Source organism: Sciurus carolinensis, chromosome 10 (assembly GCF_902686445.1).
Source record: "Sciurus carolinensis chromosome 10, mSciCar1.2, whole genome shotgun sequence".
Taxonomy (NCBI): Eukaryota; Metazoa; Chordata; class Mammalia; order Rodentia; family Sciuridae; genus Sciurus; species Sciurus carolinensis.
This window is the reverse complement of record NC_062222.1, coordinates 44,644,242-44,668,325: the sequence shown is the minus strand read 5'-3', so window position 1 is coordinate 44,668,325 and position 24,084 is coordinate 44,644,242.

The window sequence follows — 24,084 nt, the reverse complement described above, 5'->3', positions numbered from 1 at the left end:
ATACTTGTAAAAATTCAAAGAAATCCAGGCATGGTGGCACATACCAGTAATCTAGCAACTCAGGAGGCTGAGGCAGGAGGATCCCAAATTCAAGGCCAGTCTAAGCAATTTATTGAGACTCTACTGTAAAAAAAAAAAAAAGTCTGGGGATGTAGCTAAGTTGTAAAAGTCCCTAATACCAAAAAAAAGAAGTGTAAAGGAGTTCTAAGATTCAAATGTTGAGAACTGCTGTATTAGAGACTTTCTCTCTCTTTCTCTCTTCATAAGTAAATATTCTTTGATAATTGCCAACAGATGGTGGCTGATAAGAATAAGGATTTATAAGATAACTTGTAAATTTTGATATGTCAAAATTGAAATATATGTTCAAGAAGTTTACAAACTCACATTCATTTTATAAAACCATTTTTACAGTTTGCCATTTTTACATTCATTGCCAAAATGAATATTTTCATGAAAAAATGTTGAGAATTATCTTCTAATAAGTGTGTTATCAAATGGCGTGTAGTGGCATCACATTGCTGTATTGACTTGTGCCTTTTTATATGCTCATTTGCCATCTGCATATCTTCTTTGGTGAGGTATCTGTTCAGATCCTTTGCTCAAAATGGAATTTCTGTCCTGGAAAGTTACCTCCTTCTTAACCATGAGCACATTATGCTCAATATGTCCTCTTCATTCAGGCTTCCAAATATGCATTGCATGTTATCAGGTCCCACTTAATCTTCACTGAACTGAACACACTCAGCTTCTTTATTCCCTCCTCACATATCAATTCTTCAGTCTTCCTTATCCCTGTTATAACTCCTTTCTGGATCTCCTCCACTGTCTTTTTTTAAGAGCTCACAAAACAGTCAACTGAAGAGTGGTTATTCCAAAATAGTCACTGACTTACGGATGTGTGATCTGTTCCCTGATCTTATGCAAAGCCCAAAATGGTTCTGGATGTCTTAGAATTTCTCAAAACGTTTTGTCCTCTGTCACCTTGAGATTTCTGTAGTATTCATTGGCTTCCAGATTGTTCTTCCCTACAACCTTTCAGAATTGCAGATCAAACATATTTCATTGCATAATCATCACTACCACATGAAAGCAAATCCACAAGTATTCCATGAATTCTAATCTTGTACCAATGACAGTTTAGTAATAAATGATTTTTAAGTTATTAAAAAAAACTTCAAATAATGGTCACACCCCACTTTTTTGCAAAAAAAAAAATGGCATAAAATATGCAACCATTATGCAGTGAAATGTGGAATTTTCCACATTTACATGAACTACATGAAAGGATGATCTTATCAACATCTTCAGTGTTGTAAGATTATAAGAGGAGCTGTGATGAAAGTTTAGTAAGAACAAGAGTGAAACTCAATCACAATATTTGTATGTGCATGTCTGCACACATGCTGGAGTTTTGAAAGACAGTAACTATAGTTCCCTAAATTTAGCCATAAAAAAAAAACAAACATACCTTGCATCAAATATATGATCTTCCTTATTTTCAGGGCACATCAGTCTTCCCAGTATTTTATTCTTTTCCTTTATTACTTATCTCTAGTGTATTTATATTTAGCAAAGGAAGGGAAAATATGTTTTAGAAATTGTTCTTTTGAAGAGAAAATATCACAAATTTAATGTGAAATGCTTTTCTTTAACACAATAAGACTCAGAATGTATCTCTATATCTTTGGCACTTTGCCACTTACACATCTGAGGAATTTTTCACACACTCAACCTCTTGAAGAAGCAATCACTATTAAGCGGAAATAAGCCAGGAGTTACACAACTTCAAAATTTACTGGAAAACCCTATGCATTTTCAGACCCTTTCTGAAGAAACCATAAAAGAAAATAATACAGGAGAATTCAGGAAATAAACATAAGATTTTTTTTCCTTAACCCACACTCCTCTGACATGGATTTTATAAAATGCATGTTTGAGAAGAAATAAATAGAAAATAGTCCAGAGACATTACTATGAAGCATTGTATTTGATGTTGCTGTTCATCTTAAACAAGAGAAATTACTCTCAACATAACTGGCATCTATTCTTTTCCCAGTATCAGTCAGGCAAATGTATTGGACTCTTATTGTCATCTAAAACCATTCCCAGCTCCATGAAAAAAGCTTATTTTCAAGAAGTTTATATTTACATATTTAATTTGTAAAAAATAATGTTATTAATTTGAAATAAGGAACTAAGAAAACAATTTCATTATTTTGTTTTCTTTTTTAATTTTTTTTATTTTTTTAATTTGTTGTAATTAGTTATACATGACAGTAGAATGCATTTAGACCCATTGTACACAAATGGAGTACAACTTCTCCTTCCTTTGGCTGAACATGGTGCAGCCACACTGGTAGTGTAATTATGCTTGTACAAAGGGTAATAATGTTCGTCTCATTCCACCGACCTTCCCATCCCCTCACTCCACTCTGCATAATCCAAAGTCCCTTCATTCCCCCACCCAAGAAAACACAATTTCTATATATATCCTAAATTCCTTTGAAAACAACTGGAATATTTGAATAAGAGGATTAAAGAGATTCTAGTTTAACATATTGACTATTCTATTGAAAATTCTCCAAACATGTGTTTTAATTTTAGGGGATTATCTTTTAAAAGTTGTAAAAATCCAAACAGGAGTGGTAGCAATGCCTATAATTCCAGTGACTCAGGAGGCTGAGTCAGAAGGAGCACAAGTTCAAGGTCATCCTCAGTAACTTTACAAGTCCCAAAGCAACTTAAAGAGAGCCTGTCTCAAAATAAAAATAAGGGCTGGGGATGTGGCTCAGTGATAAATCACTTCTGGGTTCAATTCTTAGTACCAAAAAATAAATAAATAAAACAAAATAAAAGCTGTAAAAATACATTTCTCTTACAAAAAAAAAAAGAAAAGAAAAAAAGAAAGAAAGAAGGGTTGGGGTTGTGGCTTAGTGGTAGAGCGCTTGCCTAGCATGTGTGAGGCCCTGGGTTCGATCCTCAGCACCACGTAAAATAAAAAATAAAGGTATTGTGTCTTCCTACAACTAAAAAAAAAAGAAAGAAAGAAATAACTGATGTCTATCATTTAGGGAAAATTATCGACCATGCAAAATTTTTCAGTCTCAATAAATAGAAGTTCTTCAAATAAGCATAATTTAGTTCTATAACTTTCAAAATAACAATACATCCTACAAAATGTTGCAGATCTTTGTAAAACATATCAAAAAAACTATGACTTATTGAAAATATCTACTTAGGAAATTCATATACTAAAATAATTTATTTCTTAGCCAGAGTTAATGCTATAATCTCAAAATTCTAATGATATTTTTCAAAATAATGAGTATATCTTGTTATCTTTACAAAATTCCTTCATTCAACTTACCATTCCAAAAGAGGGTATTATAATGTGGGTAATCAACAAAATTTTCTCCAGCAATTTTTGTTTTTTTCTGAATCTGGGTCCTGATGTTAAGTCCCTACAAATCTCAATTGTGCAAGGCTCTGGTTAAGCACTATTTAAACCTCTGGATCTTAATGCAAAACTCTTGTTTTGCCTACATCAATGAACCCATTACAGAGGGTAAATAATTGCAAGAAATTTCCAACTAGTCCCAAAAACTTCAGTTTATCCCTCCTTCAATCAGACTTGAAAATTACATTCTTATGAATTATAAAATAGAAATTTAATAGCTTAACTCTGCTCAAAAAAAACAATACCAAGAGGTTTCACATTTCTAAAATATGTTCACATATTTTTTAGCTATTTGTTTAAATGAAATATTTGAAAAAGCCCAGTAACATGAAACATGAAGGCAGTTATTTGGGTTAAGGTAGGGAAGGGGGAGAAAAGATAGTGGTTAGACTTCCTGCCCTGGATTAAAGGGGTTCCACAAGATAATCTCCGGATTCCTCAATCAGTGTCTTCCTCCCACTATGCCCATTCTTGAAACTTCTGGATCAGCCAAACATTTTGATCATATTTCTCTCAGTTTCACTATGAAAATTGCTGCCTCTGTTACCTTTGTTTATGCTATTTATCTTCCTGAAATATACTTTTCTGTCGCCACTTTTACCACTTAAACAAGTTCTATCCATTATTTGAGGCCTAGTAAAATTTTACCTGATTTAGTACCTTTCATAATTCCATGAGAAGTGGATAAAATTTTCCTCCTGTGTTTATCATATGGGTTCCCATTTAAGTAATGGTAGGCCAATATATTAAGGTAGTTTTTTTTGGTTTTTTTTGTAGTTTAAGGTAGTTTTCACAAGATTTTCTCATTGATTTATAAATATCCTCCTGTTTAGATGACTCGTAGGTAAACATTCTTCTAGTCCAGATTTCCTATGGTTGAAGAACTGTCAAACCATTTCCAGTCTCAATGTTAGTCTTAGTTCTGCATAACAACTTACCCCAAACCTAGCATTTTCAAATAACACATATTTGTTACCTCATATTTCTGTAGAGCAGTTCAGGTAGGTTCCCTGCTTGGGGCTCATAAGACAGAAACTGATTATCAGCAGGGCTGTGTTCTCTCCTGAGGTTCGACTAAGGGGGGACCCACTTCCAAGCTCACATGATAGTTGACAGCATTCCATTTCTTGCAGGTATTTGGACTTCTAGTCCTTATTTTCTGCAAGCTGTCAGTCAGAGGCCATTCTCAGTTTAGGGACACACGTCCCTCTGTGTGGGCATCTCACAACATGGCAGCTTTTCTCATTAAAACCAGCAAGAGAATATTCTTATCAGACATACATTATAATCTTCTATAGCATAATCACATACACATAATCACATCCATCTGATCACCTTTGTTATATTCTATATGACTAGAAGCAAATCATAGTTTCTGCACCCTTTGTCCACATAAAGACAGAGAATTACTCTAAATCCTGAATACAAGCAATTAAATTATGTGAGCCACAAGTCCTTCTGTCAGTCTGCTAAAATTACTATATCAATTAAAGTTTGCTTAAATTGTATGAAGTCAAGACATGGTTCCAGACATGTGTGGAGCACAGATACACATTAGTAAAATTAAATATGTTACAACATGCTAAGTAGTTTTATCAACACGTAGTTGGGTTGGGAATGTCACTCAGTGGTAGAGCACTAGTCTAGCACTAGAGGGCCTGGGTTCAATCTCCAGCACTGCAAAAGATAAATAAATAGTATTAGGACATGAAAGGAAATTTTTTCAGTGCTTATGCAAAATATCTGGACAAAATCAAGGCTACTCTGCCTTTGCATCTAGTCAAAGAACTTTCCCAGAAGGATAGCACCTAGAACCTTGGAAATAGTCAAAGTTATAAGTGCTACTTTCAAACACAACTGTACTGGGGAAAGACCAACTCTTTAGGACAGGGCAAAGTCCATCATCATCAGTTTCTCTCAGAGTAGAAATAGCAGGCATTCTCCTCCAGAACCTCGGAAGACTCCAGATTTGTTTAAAACTTGGCCACAAGCAAACTCATGATTCTCCAAATCCATAAAGAATAGAATTGGGAAAGCATCAGGGGCAACTGCAAAGTCTAGAACATCTGATATTTGGGGAAAGTCACCTGTAAAGGATGGAATGGAGAAACCATCATTCAAGTTTCATAAGACAGGTCCACACAAGATTTCTCAATCAAGAAATCTCTCATGTAAATTCAGCAGAAATATAAAAATAATATGCAAAATAATTATGCAAAAATGCAGGAGATTTAAACTTTGGTCCCAAAATGAGTATTTTTTGACATGTCTTAAACTGTTCCATTAAGATTCATCCATTCGAAATGAACAGACACTTCACAGAAGAAGATGTACAAGTAATCAACAGATATATGAAGAAATGTTCAACATCCCTAGTAATAAGGGAAATGCAAATCAAAACTACCCTAAGATTTCATCTCACCCCAATTAGAATGGCGATTATCAAGAATACAAGCAACAATAGGTGTTGGCGAGGATGTGGTGAAAAAGGAACACTCATACATTGCTGGTGGGGTTGCAAATTAGTGCAGCCACTCTGGAAAGCAGTGTGGAGATTCCTCAGAAAGCTTGGAATGGAAACACCATTTGACCCAGCTATCCCACTCCTTGGCCTATACCCAAAGGACTTAAAATCAGCATACTACAGAGATACAGCCACATCAATGTTCATTGCTGCTCAATTCACCATAGCCAGATTGTGGAACCAACCTAGATGCCCTTCAGTTGATGAATGGATAAAGAAACTGTGGCATATTTATACAATGGAATATTACTCCGCAATGAAGAATGATAAAATTATGGCATTTGTAGGCAAATGGACGAAATTGGAGAATATCATGCTAAGTGAGATAAGCCAATCTCAAAAAACTAAAGGACGAATGATCTCGCTGATAAACGGATGAGGACATATAATGGGGGGTGGGAGGGGTTAGCATTAGGTTTAGGGTTAGGTTTAGGGTTAGGGATAAGGAGAGCGGTAAGAATGAAGGAAAGAAGGACTGTATAGAGGGAAAGAGGGGTGGGAGGGGTGGGGGGGAAGGGAAAAAAAAATAAACATCATTGCCCTATGTAAACGTATGATTACACAAATGGTATGCCTTGACTCTATGTACAAATAGAGAAACAACATGTATCCCATTTGTATACAATTAAAAAAAAAAATAAATATATATAAAAAAAAAAAGATTCATCCATTCGTTCATCCTTAAGGGAGACAAACAAAAATAGAGTTTCTGACTTTTAATGGTTCAATTTGAGATTTTTAAGATTAATGTGAAAGTGATACATATTCAGTAGAAACTGTACTTCAAACTTGGAATTTTGATCTTCCCTGCACTAGCAATATGTAGTAAAATACTCTCTCCTAATGCTGGACACCAGCAGTGAGCTACAGCCCCCATCAGCCACACAATCACCAAGGGGAGACAGCCAATACTCCACAGTGTGCTGTGTTGCTAAGAGATGATGTTCAATGTTGGGTGTGTTTTTGACTTACAGTATTTTCAACTGATGATGAATTTATTGGTATGTACCCCCATCGTAAATTGAAGAATTTCTATATATCTCAATATAGTACCTGAAACTATTCAGGTTTTCTTTAACTCATGATAAGAGAAGGGATTTGTAAATTTTTCGCAAACAAGGACAACACTTTGGAAAAGTTTCATTAATCTTAAGATCAACAAATTTTATCTGATATTTGTCTAAAAGTGCATTCTAATGGCTTCAATATTTTATGTTATTTATCTATATAAGAAATTTAGGTTTGTGCTAAAGTTTCAGAATTCTATAACCATTTTTTAGGGATAAACCTATGCAAAGAGAATCTATGCAAATTATAATAAGAAGACACAGAAATGGATTTGTGTATTAATTTTTTTACAAATGTATCCCCAAGTTACTGGAAGAATACCAGATGCTCAATAAGTAGTAATAGGGTAAATGAACAAAAAGTTAAAACTGGGAATGATTTCAAAGGTCATGGTGCTCAATTCATGGATCATTCAACGTATCCTCCCACAGCTTTCTAATCTTGAGTCTCTTCTATTTGTAGAGCACATTAGAGTTGACAATGTTTATTCACATCTATTATTTCATTTTGTCCTTGACCAAATGCTCTATGTTCAGTATTAACATCCTTCACTTACTAAATGAAAAAACAAAGACTCCAAAAAGTGAAGTGACATGTCCAAGACAGCAAACTATGAACAGAAGTGGGGTCACCAATTAGTTTGTTCCATTTGTTGCAATTTATATGTCTGACACTATTTTAGGTATTTATATGACAGAGGCCACCCTCACCCACCAGCCTAGGCCCTCCTCTGTTGAATTATAAGTTCTCCCCTTGCAGAAAAGGGTAGCATCAGCCAAGCAACTCTGAGCAGCAACAAAGCCACTGATTTCTTGGAAAGGTTGTCAGTGCACCCTGGCTACCTTGGGTCAAGTCACTCTGCATTGGAAAGAGTGCACACACTGTTCTAAAGATTCTGACAAAGACCTCGACCTCACAATGGTGTTCCACATTATCTCAACTCCTCATTAGCACACTATTAATTTTAAAAAGTAATACTATAGTTGTTTGTTAAGCACTGCTATATCCAGACTTTAAACATATGGTAAGAATGAAGAGGAAAAAAGCTAAAGTATTCACAGTGACTACAATATAGTAGATGCTCATTGAATATTATCATAACTAATAATTAAATATTTGTCAACTTTGACTGATTTTACCAATTGTATTATTTATCTTCTTAGAAATCTAGATATGAGCTGGGCATGGTGGCACATGCCTATAATCCCAGAAGCTCAAAAAACTGAGGCAGGAGGATCAAAAGTTCAAAGCCAGCCTCAGCAATTTAACAAGGCCCTATAAGCAACTCAGTGAGAACTTGTCTCTAAATAAAATACAAAAAAATGTCTGGGGATATGGTTTGGTGGTTAAGTCTTCCTGAGTTCAATCCTCAATATCTAAAAGAAAGAAGAGAAAAGAAACCTAGATATGTCTTCCTAAAGAGCACAGATCAAAAGTAAAAAATTTGTTCTTGTATTTTAGTTGTGGCAATAATATGTAGATAAAATGAACTAAAATTCATTCAACTGTATCCTTGATGCCAGCTCCCTAAGTCCTCCAAACTATTAATTTGAATCTTTCTTCCACTTGTGGTAGAAATTCCAGGTTCACCCTTCCCTGTCTCTAGAGATTCAGACTGAGGAGGTGGATTGTGTTGGTTCTAGTCACCTCTGGCTCTCAGTTCCTGCTCCATCATAATTCTCTAAACTGAATGGATGTTGTAACTTTTTCATATCATATCACCCTTGTGAGACTACACTGTTATTAATCCCAAGGTACCAAAAAAATTCAGACAAGGTTTTACTGAAGTTTTAGTGGGAAAGATCACAACATAGCAACTGTGAAACTAAATATGTATATATCTCTCAGTGCCTTATTACTTGGGGGTTTTTTTAGCTTTATAAAAATGTTATTGCTTACTGTATAATCTTTTGAGTCTGTGTGTGTGTGTGTGTGTGTGTGTGTGTGTGTGCGTGCGTGTGTGTGTGTGTGTGATGGAACCCAGGACCTTGTACATATCAAACAAAGCTCTACCACTGAGCTATATACCCCCAGCCCTTTTCATTTACTTTGAGACAGGATCTTGCTAAGTTACCCAAACTGGCCTCAGACTTATGATCCTCCTGCCTCAGACTGAATAGCTAGACTTACTGGCATGTGCCACCATGCTGTTAAGAACAAATGACTCTGAAAATTTTTTTAAATCATGTTTCTAATATGTATCCATGCAGTTGCAGTTTCATAATAATAATATTCTGGTTCTTAGTCTGGGTGGTGAGTTCACAAATGTTTATTTCATTTTGCTTCAAAAATTAAATTACACTACATGTTCTTTGATATATATCAAACATTGCATTCTAAAAACATTTTAATTAAATATCAGTCACTTCAGTTCTTAAATTTCCTACAGTCATTAACACCTCTGGGAACTTCTCTCTTCTGATCATCCCTCTCATAGAGCCTAGTCAAGACGGTTCCTTGGCTCCAATCTCTCTTTGGTCCCTACTCTTATTGCTTTCCTCTAATTGTAGCCCCTAATCATTCAGTTCCTATTACTGGTTTTTCTAAATGTATTATTCAACATTAGCTTATAATAAACAACCCCAATTTCAGAGTGGCCTAATACAATAATGTTATTTCTTGTTCATCTAAAATCCAGAGTTAAAGTTCCCAGCCAGAAGATTTCTTGGACAGCTCCTCCAAGTGGTCAACTCAGGATTCGGGTTCTTTCCACTGTGTTCAACCATCTCAAAGACGCTCTCTTCCTGCTGTGTGGTTGGGGACAAAGAGCAGAGAAAATTACCCAGGGATGTGTTATGGCCAGAGATGGAAGTAACAGGCATCACTTCCACTCAACTTCCATTCAAAGAACTCAATAATACCACCCATCTAAACTCAAAGGGTAACTGGGAAATATGTTTTCCTGGGTGCCCAGGAGAAAAATAAAATAGTTTGGTGAACTCACAGAATTTTTTCTGTTCTTTTGTTTTTCCAGTCTGTTCAGGCTATTGGGGAGGACAGAGGGACAGAGGGTGGTAAGTTTATGCATACAGATATGTGTGTGTGTGTGTGTGTGTGTGTGTGTGTACACATATTCCACAAACAAATAAAATACTGAGCTATTTTTCACAAAAACAATTCTTTATATTAATGAATCTGTTACAAACCTATAATAGGGTGGAGATGATTTTTGAGATAATGTTTCCTCAGCAACATTTCTTTTGGGCAATGACATTCCTTATCTCAGGAAAGAGATCAGAATGAAGAAGTCAACTGAGGTTCTGAACTCATTTATTTTTTCAATTTGTGGCAGAGTCAGTTGTCTTGAAACCCAAGAGAGGAAATTTTAAAAGCAGGGAAAAAAGAGTCTTGAACTCCAAAAAGTTTATCCACACATATTAAGAGCCACAGTCTGGAAGACTGATATCTGGAGCCTATGCCATAAACCTTAGACTAAGGAAAACTGAATCACAAAGACCCATTTCACCAACTCAAAAGATTCTGTGTCAATAATAAGTGGACAAGGAAGAATTGAAGATACTTACTACTGTCTAAATCAATAGCTACATGAGCAAAGGTCTGCTCCATCTCCTTGGGCTCACTAACGGTTGGGAGTAAAACTGGAGGCAAGGAGGCATCTCAGGATATGATGGAAATCTGAGATATCTTCTCAGAGTTCTCAATGGCCTTATTGTGCTGGCATCTAACTCAAATAAGTTTCAAAAGATAGATCCAGAACAGAAAAACTGGCTAGCAAGTGTATCACCCAAAAGCTGGGCAGAGAAGTTGTCTATTCAACAATGCAACTGCAGCAGTAGTGGCTAAAGGGGTACTTGGGTGGGCCTGGAGGCTTCCTCATTTACTCCCAGAGTAGTACAGATGAAGCAACCAACAGGAGGACAAAAAAGACCTTGCAGTGGAGATTAGAACTGGAAGATGAGGTGTGAATTTTGCAGCAGTGTGAATTTTGAGGCCAATGCCTAAGACCAAGAGAAATGAGTGACCCCTCAGTAGAGGCCAGAGGTTCATCAGACCAACAACCAGAAAGAAATACAAAACAGCATCACCACCTCCCAGGATGGCCAAAATCACAGAATCATAATCAATGTAATTATCTAACTACATAACCATAATTAACTAAATCATTACCAAAAAGAAACAAAGTTTAACTAAAAGTGCTAATTACTCTAAATTGGCAATAATGAGTTAGCCCTTATCAACAACAAAAACATGGAGACTTATGTTAATTATAGGGGAAAAAAGAATGCAGCAAATACTTTTGCACGCTTAAGTTGTAACTTGCATCCATTTATAATTTTATCTCTTTTCTAAACAAGATTTTTTCATTAACATAGTATGTTTTAGGCTCTAGGTGTTAAGTATAAAAAGATGAATAAATCAATGCTCCTGATCTTCTTAGGCTTCAGGTTCCCCTGTACCCTGTTATTTGTATTAGAATGCAAATAATCCTAAATAACAGGGGCTTAAACAACAAAGAAGTTTATCTTTGGCACCCACAACAATCTCACTGTGGTCAGAGAAGATACAGTAACTCATTGTATGAAGGATGTAGGTCTCTTCTGCCTTACTGGCTTGCCATTCTGGGCTGCTACCTATATCTTCATAATCAATGGCTCACACTTACATTTTCTTAAGGAGGAAAGAAAACAGAGATAATGCAATGACACACCCTTAACATTAAAACCTTGTCCCAGAATTGCACATGTCATTCTGTGCACAAATCATTGGCAAAGAGCTTCATCACATGCAAATACTGCAAAGGGAGGCTGGGAAATCTATTTCTCATCTGGTCAACCACATGCAGAAATAAATCCTGTTGCTACATAAGGACAGAGCAGACAACTGTGGTGTCTGTTTTCATCTACTTCTCTGGCTTCTCAAATAGCCAGGCTATGTGATCCAACAAAGGAAAGAAACTAACTAACTTCTAAAAGGAAAATAAAGGAATATGAAGAAATGGGTCAGCATGAGGCTCAGAGAGACCTCTGGAGAAGAACTAGGGCTTGAACTGAGTTTCATGACATGAATAGAAGCTCACTAAGAGGACTGAGTAGATAAGGTCATTCATGGTGTAAGAAAATAAAAAGCATGTAAAATATCACAGAATTGCAAACTTTGCTTTTGCATTTAGAGAACTGCAAATAATTCCATGAGGCCAAAACATATGGAGTAAAACTGAAGATAAGACTGGCTAATGTGAAGAAATAAGATAATAAAACAGCCTTCTGTGGCCAGCAAGGGCTGTGGCTATAGTTCTGCAGGTAAATGGAAATACTGATGAGTTTTAAGTAGGAAAGTTACTGATGAGTTTTAAGTAGGAAAGTGACATAATCATATTTATAGATTTAAAAGATTACTCTTGAGACAATACAGAGAATAAATGAGACTGAAGACAGGGAGAAGATTTAGGAGGGGGCTGAGATTGTACAAAAATAGGATTACAAGGGTATTACTTATAGCAATACTCGTAAGAAATAAGAGCTTTAGGTGACAGATTCTGGAGGACTTTGTAATTAACTGGCAGTAGGAATGAGGAGGCAGGAAGATTATTGGAAGACTGAATGAATACATCTTAAAGATGGAGAATTCAAAATGAGATCATGGCTATGTTGAATTTGAAGGTACTATGGATGCTAAGAAACATTCAAGTGAAAATGACCAATAATCTAAAAAATAAGGATCTGGAGCTCAGAAAAGGGGTCTAAAATGAAAATATGCACTTGAGAGTCATCAGTGTGATATGGTAGTTGAAACATTTGTCATGATTGAAAATACAAAGCTTGAGAAGAGAAGAACTAAAAATGGAAAGTCACTTGGTATGCAATGCCAACCAGTACTGCAGACCCTATGAAGCATTTCTGGAAGCCAGACTTGAAGGTGCTGGTCTATACAGGTAATTATTGTATTCAGAGCAATAAAATTTACTTTAATTGAGAATTGGCAATGAATCAGTAAAGAGAGGAACTCTGGCTATTCATCAGAGGAGAAGGGAAAGAATTTTAACCAATATAATAGTGTGATGCAGAAGAACTTGTGTGGAAATCCCTATCTAAGTACCAATTCAAACCCTAGATTTGATAACCTCACTGGTAAAGGAAACATATCTAAAGGAGGAAGAAGAATCAGGTGCACAAAGAAATAATAGGAAATTGAAACAAATACTGCCTGCATTTCCAACTGCCAGTCGGAAGATCCTGATCTTCCTTGGAATTCCTCCATTCTTACTTTTAAGTTCCATGAAACACCATCATTTATAATAACTTTACCTTTCCATTTTAGTCCAAAGTGAATTGATTTGTTTCCTGTGATAAAATCCTAATATATAAATACAGCTTACTTTAGAGACATAAAATTTTCTCCTACATGAATGTGTAGTTTGTTTTAATCCAATACTATCCTTCTGGACTTAAGACAATAGAAAGGAAAATATGAATAGAAAAGGGAATATGAAAAACCTAACACTATTTGTAGTAGATGATTAGTTATCTGTTACTCCCTTTCCTTAATAAGAGAACCACAATTTGAATTAGTAAATTGTTTGAAAACACTTTCTAGTCTTGTAACTTAGATCCAGGTACAACACACAACTAAGGTCTGACTGATGAGCTATAGGTGGAGAATGATGTGGGAGTTCTAGAAGACTACTGAAAGAACACCAACTCATCACACACACACACACACACACACACACACACACACACACACACATCCTTTCTCTCTTCCTCCTTCCTGCAATCTGGAAATCTAAAAATGAATTTGGCAGCCTTCATGGACCAAAAGGTGACTACAAGAATGAAAGCCATTTACATAATGGTGAAATAGGGTGGTAGAAAGAACTAGGTCTCTTTTGACTATAAGAGCCACCATCAAAACTCTGGACACTCATTCATGCAGAAGAGAAATAAACTTCTGTATTATCTAAGGCATGTGAGTGTTTGCAGTTACATGCAACCAAACCTAACGACAGCAGTCCTTAAAAAAAGGATATGTTTTTGCATAACTTAATAACCCTTAATTCATAATATTTCTACCCATTTATCATAGTTGCCATTTTCTAAAACTAAAAAGTTATTCAAAACTTCTTCCTTATATGTATTTATAGAAGTCAAAGCAATCTGGTGGGGCAAAAGTCAGCCTGAAAATTAAAACATTTGATTTTTAATAATAGTTATACTATCTTTTTTTTTTACTTGCAGATGAACATAATACCTTTGTTTTATTTATTTATTTTTTATGTGGTACTAAGGATCAAACCAAGTGCCTCACGAGTACTAGGCAAGCACTGAGTCACAACCCCAGTCCCTGTACTACCTTTTTAAGTAATAAACCTTCAACCTTTGTCTTTAATAAAATAAGAGAATCAAACTAAATAATATCTAATGTTCCTTTTAACTGCAAAAAGAAATTTCTCTGATCCTTTGCATCTTGCTTTTATCACAGGATTATTAAGAAGATTCAGAAGTGTAATAATTTGGTGCAAACAAGTAACACTGTGTTGAGCACTTTGGATTTGACTTTAGTCATCATAAGGAATTAATGAGATAGATGCCACCCATTTTACAGACAAAGAAACCAAGGTGTGGAGAGGTTATATAGCTGTCCAAAGTTACATAGCTTGTGCTGGCCAAACCCAGGAAGTATGACCAGGTCTCTGATATACCTCCCTACACCATTTTGCCTCAAATAAACAGAACAGTAAATCAGTTCCACTTAACCAACCTACTACAATCACTTCAATACAGTGATTCCAGGAACCTAATAGAACATAGAAATTTTATGTATAAAACTTATTTTTTTTGGTACAGGAGATTGAACTCAGGGTCATTTAACCACTGAGCCATATCTTTTTATATTTTTTATATTTCGAGACAAAGTCTCACTAAATTGCTTAGGGCCTCACTAAGTTGCTGAGGCTGATCTTGCACTTACCATCCTCCTGCCTCAGCCTCCCAAGTGCCAGGATTGCAGGCATGCAGCACCGCGCCTAACTGTGTGAAACATTTCTAAGCATAATTTCTTCCAGACTTTCAAATGCAGTATTGATGGTAAGCTCACAGTGTAACTGTGACTTCAGAAAGGAATTTGGGGTGTACTGTGGACTGGAACATGCTTCCCTGTGAAGCAGGACTTAAAAAGACTTTTCTCTGCATAGCCAAGGGAAGGAGGGTGTTCATTCTTTCTAATAAATCAAAATTTTATTTTAAACAAATAGATAAATGAATAAGGAAACCACCGACTCTCACTTTTTCAAGCTGGGGCACACCATTGATCTTGCTGCTGCCAGGCAGCAGATGGGCTGCGCTCTGGCTTGTCTGGTGTAGAGCTGCCATCCGTCAGGGGCTCCGGCTACTCTTCCTCCCTGCTTCCCTGGCATGCACATATTGGGTTTCACATAGTAATGCAAAAAATGCCTTTAAGTTCATTTCTACATGAAATACAATATATTCGCCAGATAAGCAGGACCCTCATATTAATCATAAATCAATTATGTTGATCCTTAGCCAAGAAAATACTAAATTGTTCTTTCCGCATTTTGAAATCCAATCTGATATTCACAGTTAATTACGCTGCCTTTCATATGAATCATTGTCTCATGTTATCATTGTTAGTCCACGGCTGCTTCACTTTCTGCCTTACAGTATTGGGAATGATCATTTCACTTGTGGAAGGATTTGGGGAGTTATTGAAGTAAATCCTTTTACTCACTAGACTTTCCTGTTTTGTATCCCATCTTCAGTCTTTTTTGCTCAGATTGTACACCGAAGTTTTCTGAAAGCTGTGGTAAGTATGAGAACACACTGTTAAATCCTACTGAAGCTAGAAAAGCTGGGCACACGAATGGCGAGGGTTCCCCACCACTTTTTCTTGATCTTGCCTTTCCCTCTGGAGTCACATGCACATCGTCCCCTTCTTTGAGTTGTCCCTTTCGTTCCTCTGAAAATATGGTCGTTAATATTCTGTGGGTTTTATATGGTTATGTTAATATTATGTGTTCAAAGCCTTTTAAAATATTAGTCTTTATTTCAGATCATTATACAAACATGCACAAACAAATATGAGTTGCTCCCTAGTTATCCTACACCTCAGCATTTTAGAAGCGCTATGTGTAGAGACAGATGGATGCTGCTCCGACATCTCCAACGTGACATTATTCCATGCATATTAAGAAGGTGTTACAGAATCATCTCTGGTCAGACCCTCTGGAATGTCAGGCATGGTCTTGGGATTATGCTCTTCTGACCTTTCACATTAAATATTCAACTGTCAGAATGAGAGGAAACAGGTGGACCCAGTACAAAGAAGGCCATCTGACTTGGACTGCCAGTCCCCAAGTGGAATGTGGGAGACACAGTCAGGAGCCCCTGTAGACACTGTTATCACCATTCAAAATGTCATAATAAGAGGTGGAGCTTGCCATTGTGGAGATTAGTAATGATCACTCCAGTCAGAAACTTCTTTCCATGGACACAGCCTCAAGCAGATTTTACCTCAATGTCTACAGTAGCTTCGCTTTAGAAGGGCTACTTAAATTATCCTCCATTAAGGGCTATCCCTTGCCTAGGACACTGTCTGAAGCTTACCCTCTCTTTACATTTGAAATGTTGCATTTTTCATTTTAAAGAATTGGATATGAAATTTCATCTTCATAATAAGAGTAGCTATCTTAACAGATGCTTCCCATATTCTGGGACTTTTATGTTCACAAACTTATTCAAACCTTAAGACAATGCTTCAAGGTAATTATTACCAGCTTTCTTTCATAAATGAGGAGATAAAATGTCACATAACTGGTAGAAGGAGAATTTATACCTGAAATGCAGCCTTTTGGATTTTGTTGGTTTTTGTTTTTGTTTTTTAGTTAAATTTTCATTTTTGTTCCTTCCCGTTTTGTTTTGCGATGCTGGGGACTGAACCTCCATGCCCCTCACCTCCACTCACCCTATACTGTCTGTGGGCACATATATGGTTTACCCATGAACTATACCCAGATATTCCCCACATCTTTTCAATATAGAAAAAGGAAAATAAAGGGACCTTAAGTTCATTAACTAATAAATCATGTGTCTTTTCAGCTGTTTACATGCTATAAATACTCTGTTCATTAGCCAGTATGTCTCATGATGACATTCATAATTTTAGAATTCCTTTTGCTTTTCTTTCTCAATTGTTACTGAGGGTTTCTTTGGTTCCTCTCCCCTGCCCCCATTGAAGTTGGAGTAAGAATAGAGCAATACATTATCTAAAAATAAAATGTTTTAAGTGGTTTTCAACCATTTTCTTAATCAACACATAAATCATCACAGATTCAAAATTAGTTGAATTTTTATATTGCCTGGAGATGATCCTGCATTTTTTAAAATAGCTGGTTTTGTAAGCTAAAGCTACACTTTGAGCAAGAGAGCAGCAGAAGTCTTAAAATGGGCCACTCAGTTGTCAACCCCACCCCCACCGTTGGCTTCTTATATGGAGCTTCCCTGACACCTACTGGCCAAAGATGAAGGAAGCAGTTCTTCAGGAAGCACACAGGACTTCTCATGTAGAAACATATTTACAATCTTATCCAACAAGCGAAATTTAAGGTTAACACAGCGCTTCTGTGCTTCTCTTTACAATTAACTCCTACATGAATTATTGGTTTGTGGACCTGAATGTGAACGCCTTCCTATTTTATTTAGGTTTTTAAAATATCTCATTATAATATTTTTGGTTAATTCTGAGTATGTGAATTCATCATAGGATTTTATTCTTTAGCTTCACTTCCATAAAAGCAAGGATACTATGTGTGTACATGTGCTATGGTAAACTGAACCTTGGGACACTTTACCACTGAGTTATACACCCAGACCTTTTTATTGAAAAAAAACTCAAAGTTGTCCAGGCTGACCTTGAATTTATAGTCCTCCTTTCTCATTCTTTCAAGGTTCTGGGGTTACAGGCTGGTTCTAGTCCACCCAGCAAGAGTAATGATTCTTAATATAAAATATTTCTGGGTATGGTGTTATAGGTCTTGTAAACACAGTGACTGGGAAGCTGAGGCAGAAAGACTGTAAGTTGTTGGCCAGGCTTTGCAATTTAGTGAGACCCTGTCTCAAGATAAAAAAATATATAAAGATCTGGGGGTGTAGATAGGCAACCCTGATTTCAACTGCAAAAATAGGGGGAAAAAAGAGGATAAAATATAAATGATTAAGTCAAGCCTACATTTTAAAATAACTTTGTATTTATCTCAAATAAATTACAGTGAAATACTACTAGCATACAAGTCAATTCTTCATGCCTTTTTGTTGACTTGGGAATTTTTCTCTAAATTGAAAAAAATGCAAGACTTTCATGCCATTAGAGAAAGAAAGGGAAGTTCAGAAATTAGTTTGTAAAAGAAAACAACTAAAAATGTGGTCATTTTTAGCATACTCTAATTCCAATAGTCTATTTTATTGTAACTACATTTTCTGTGGTTTAAGCTAAAAAATAAATTTCATGGAAACTACACTATAAGAATGACCAGAAATAATTTTAACAATTTTTTCTTAGATTTTAGCTTAAGAAACTCTAAAAGCACAGCCTGAACCTGATATAAAGAAGATGCATGAGTGGTTTATTCCAACTGTGATCCCACAAGCAGGGGCAGAGGAACAAAAGGACTAGGATGGACAAGAATGGATAAAGAAGGAAGGCTAGCAATACACAGTGCAGCATGGAATTGTCCACTGTTGGATGCTGCTGGATCCCTGGATCTGTAGGGCCTTCTTAGAAAACTGACAGATGAGCTAGATGACCTTCTGAAGATTGAAGTGCACAGCGACCTGTCAACATTGGTCAAGATTTGCATCTCACCACATCAAATTGCTCATGTATGTTCAAGAATCCCAGGTTGCAAGTGTCAGATGAGGAGCTTTATAGAGACTGAGGCAGGGCATCTCTGATTAAAATATCTGTGCATAACTCTTCCCCGTAAGTGATATCAAAGACGAGACTAAGTGGGTCTACAGTGTACACAAGAAATGCATGTATAATATTAACATCTGTGTTACATTAACAATAAATAGGTTATATCCACTTCATTGATATGGATACTTTTATACTGAATGAACATTACTACATACATTGATTAAATGATGTAAATATCACCAGGCCAATGCACAGTAAGCATTAAAATTATGAATGGATCTTGAATCAGTAGTAAAATTCATTCATCTTGATTGGCAATTATTTTGGTAGTGTTTAAATAATTCTCATAATATGAATCATTCTGTGAAAATATTTTAACCCTATAAAAAGGGCAACATTTAAAATCAATTATTTTGATGTGAAATCCTGAGATGGCAGGAATAACACAGCTCATGGAAAGAAAATCGGTTAAGATTTCATAGGAGTCCCAAGAGCAGATGTTTTCCAGAAGGAAGGGAAACATAAAGGAAAATTAAAGTGGAAAATAGAAGAAATTGTAAATTCTACTTCAAATCACTAAAAAGATTTCCCAAAAGATAAATTGAGATTTTGCCTGCTGAAGGAAAGTTGAAAGTTCTATTATTTTGTATATTCTTGTAGTGCTCAAACTAATCACTTTATTGTTCTCAAAAAGTAAAGATTTTGTGGATCCTTCATTACTGTTACCAAATGCAAGTCAAGATGAGTCAGAGACCTCAACATGAAAAATAAAACGATTAACTTCCTCAAAAACAACCTAAGTGAATTTTTTAAATAATCTTTAGGATGAAGAAGATTGTTTATTGCCCAGAAGTTGTTAAAAATTGAACTTGCTTTATTACTTAAATATCAAAACCTAATATGATACAAAGAAATGCCATTCCAAAAAAAATTGTTTTGATGCTTATAGGACAGACAAATAGTTAATATCTGTAATATTTTTAGAAGATTCTGTCAAATTAATAAATACAAGACGAACATTAGTGCAGAGTAGACCAAAGAACTTGAATATAAAATTGAAGAAATGAAATAATAAGTAACATGAAAATACACCAATAACTAACATTTATTGAGAGTAAATTTACCAGGAAATGTAAGAGCTTTATGTATGTGAATCATTTAATCCTTGCAACAATCCTGAGATGAGTACTATTATCATTATTACCATTTTGCTGATGAATAACCTGAGACACTGAAAGGTTCAGTAATTGAAACACAAGGTCAAAAAGCGGTTAGGTGATAAGCCAAGATATAAATTCAGATGGTGAGATGGTAGAGCCTGTACTCTCATTATTGATCCACAATGCAAATGCAAACAATGAATTGCTACCTTCCACCTAGCCAATTGATAAAGATCTTAAAGATCACCAGTGCTATGTGGACACCCATAACTTTTTAGTAGGTCAACTGATATAATCTTTCTGGAGGGCAGTTCAGTGATTGCTTCAATAAAAACATCTTCTCTTTAACCCAGACATTCTCTAATATATCCCTAGGAGATAAAGAACCAAATATATATATATATTTTTTTTTGTTCATACATGTATGAACAAAAATGTTCTTTAAAGCATTAATAACAATGGGAGGGTGAGGGAGAGAAATGAAAACAACCACAATGTTCATCAATGGACTAATGGTTAAATAAAGCTTATATTTATATACATATACAGACTGAAAAAGGGTAATATATTTACAAACCATACATATCACAAGGGGTTACTCTCCAAAATGCATTAGGAACTCCTACAACTCAACAGGAAAAACTCAAAACTCAATTTTAAAATTAGCTTGAAGAGATATTTCTCCAAAGAAGGTATACAAAGGACCAACAGGCATGTGAAAAAAATGTTCAATAGCACTAATCATCAGAGACTGGCAAATCAAAAATCACAATGAGATATTACTTCATGTCAGTCAGGATGTTATTATCAAAAACAAAAACAAAGCACAAGTGTTGGGGAGGATGTGGAGAAATTGGAACTATGGTACTCTGTCCATGGGAATGCAAGATGGCGCAGCCACTGTGGAAAACAGCGTGGAAGTACCCCAAAAAATTAAAACAGGTTTACCATATGATCAAGTAATTTTATTTCTGGGTATTTATCAAAAAAATGAAATCAGGATCTTGAAAATATATTAGCACTCCTATGTTGACTGCCTCACTACTCACAGTAGCCAAGATGTAGATAAAATATAAATGTTAAGCCAATGTATAAAGAAAATGCAGTACATACAAACAATGGAGAACTACCGAGCTTTATAAAAGAAGCAGCTCTATGCATCAATGTGAGTGAACCAGAAGGACATTATACTAAGTGATATAATGAACGAAAGATACTGCATGATTCCTTACATGGAGTATCTAAAATAGGCAAATTCAGAGACTCAGTGAATGAAATAGTGATGACCAGGGGCAGGTGGAAATGAGGAGTTACGAATCAATGGAGTTACTAATGTTTCAATGAAGTAAGAGAAATAAACTCTCGATATGTGCTGCACATCATACCAGTCGTCAACAAATACATATTATGCTTAAAATTTTATTAAGAAAGTAGATCTCACATTAAGTATTCCTGTCACAATAAAACTAAAATTCTTTTTAAATGAATAACATAAACTTCTATTCACTGACATGAAGAGTTCTGAAGATCAGTTAATAAAAGTTCTAATTACAAAGAAGGATACGTAAAATGCCTTTCAACTTTTTGCTGCCATAAATCATGAGCAATTTTATACATCCACAATTAAATGTGAATCAGTCACTGATTTTTGAGTGGATGAGTGGGGAGCATAGTCCCCAGTTAAGAATAATTGATGTATGGTATGAGTATATACATAGATAGAATATATATTACATTTATATTTTTCTATAATACATAAAATATGTATTATATATTATATCATTTCATATTATGTTAATATATTATAATTATAGATTTCATATTTTTACATATGAATTTTATATTTTATATATAAATATATAACATATTTATATAATTTTATGTATTTTGTTTGTGATATCAGACATAAAGATACATACATATATCTAAAACTCCAGATGTTTCTCTGTAAAAATGCTTATCTCAATGCATCTTCACAAGAAAACAATGATATTAACCCAAGTGGTATTGAGAGTTTTTTAGTTTCCTCTTTATATTTTATATTTTATTTGAATTTGTTATACAATTGCATATTATGTATCAAATCAGAAAATAGAACAGAACCATTTCTCATGTGAAAAAAAATAATACTTTTGGCACATCATTCTTAAACCGAGCAAGATAATCTTTATTCCCCACAGGTTGTCTGTTTATAAACACCTATGAGCAGATTTCCCTTATTTCATCTGCTAGGTTACTACCATGTGTTCAGGCCTTCAAAATGGAACCAATATTTGTAAAATGAATGCTTCCTTTATCAATGACATTCTTAAGCCTAAATGCTGAAAATATAGAAGGAAGAAATGCCGACTTGCTTGGTGACTTTCAAACAGCCAACCCCTCCTCCTCCCACAAGAAGTAACTCCTCAAATTCCTTGAGGCTTTAGCAGATTCCTGTTCCCTGAAGGAGATGAGTGAGCCAAACTTTAGGAGTCGATGCCTCCCTTATACATTAAGAAGTCAATAACTCACTTCTAGCAGGATTAGATCATTGATTACATGATCTGAACAGAAGTGTTTAGTGCCAGCTCCCTCCCTGTTAAATCTCTTTGTATAGAACATTCTTAGGACATATCCTCCCAAGAGAGCAGGAGAGTAGATTGAAGCTAAGAAAGCTAAATCAACTCCTGTTGGTCAGTAGCTCAGCTACGTGACTACTGAAGAAAAGTTGATGCTGCAACATGAGAAATCCTGAGCCTGAACTACTTATTCATTTCTTCTGGATCTAACAGATGCTATGAAGCACTTGATATGGGATTAGAAATCCCATGTGTACCATATAAGAACAGACTATACTGTAATAAACCTAACGAAAACCTAGAGTAGATTGTACTTTCTGGTTCAAATGGGATCCCAGATTCATGTATTAAAAATTTGATCCCCACTTTGATCCTGCTGGGAGGTTGGGCCTAACAAGAAGTATTTGGTTCATGGAGGCTAGACTCTAATGAATGGATTACTGTTATCACAGGAGTAGTTTCCTTATAAAAGAAGTGTTCAGGTTCCCCACCTTTTTTCCCATTTTTTCTCACTCTCTGGAGTTGATACAATGAGAATTCTCTCTCCAGATGTGTCCCCTTGATCTTGGACTTCTTAGCCTCCAGAATTATGAACCAAATAAATTTCTGTTCATTATAAACTATCCTGTCTATGGATATTCTGTGATCGCAACACACACAAAGACATCTTCTATTTATTCTGTGACAATACACATTAAACACCCCCCAAAGACACACATATAAAATAAAAATGGTTAAGTAGATTTGAAAGTAAAATATTCTAAAATTTAGAACATTTTCCTATATGGGAAGCTATACATAATTCAAGAGGGTTTAGTCAGGATAGATGTGTTAATTATACTAGAAAGCATTTATCCTCATTTCAATAAAAGTTCAGTGGAAATAAAATAACTACCTACTAAACATTCTTTTATACTACACATTAAAAAATCATTTAGTCTTTAAAACAAATAATCGAGAAATAGATGACTTAAGAGATCTAATTCTAAGTCCAGGTGAGGTTCTGGGATGTGATTTCACGATGTACAACTATTCTGGGTAATAGGATTATTCATAGCAATTTTATAGAAAATGAAACTGAAATAAATAAATGTTAATTGACTTGCTCAAAGTCAAATAGTAGGAAATAACAAAGACTGGAATTAGTACCTAGACCTTGACTTTTTAAGTCCATTTTTTTGTGTGTGTGGGTGTGCTGTGTCATGTTTTCCTCTAGACATTTCAAGGAGAAATTCAGCATTCCTGAAAGTGTCAGCTATTTGTGTAATTTTAAAATATATAAGAATACAACTGGAAATCTTATCAAGAAAAAAATAATATTAGTAGACTGGAAGTGTTACTCATTACACAGGAATTTATTGATTTTTTTTTAGTCTAAACACCATGAGTTTATGCATCTACATAAATCTGAGGATAGCACAGCAG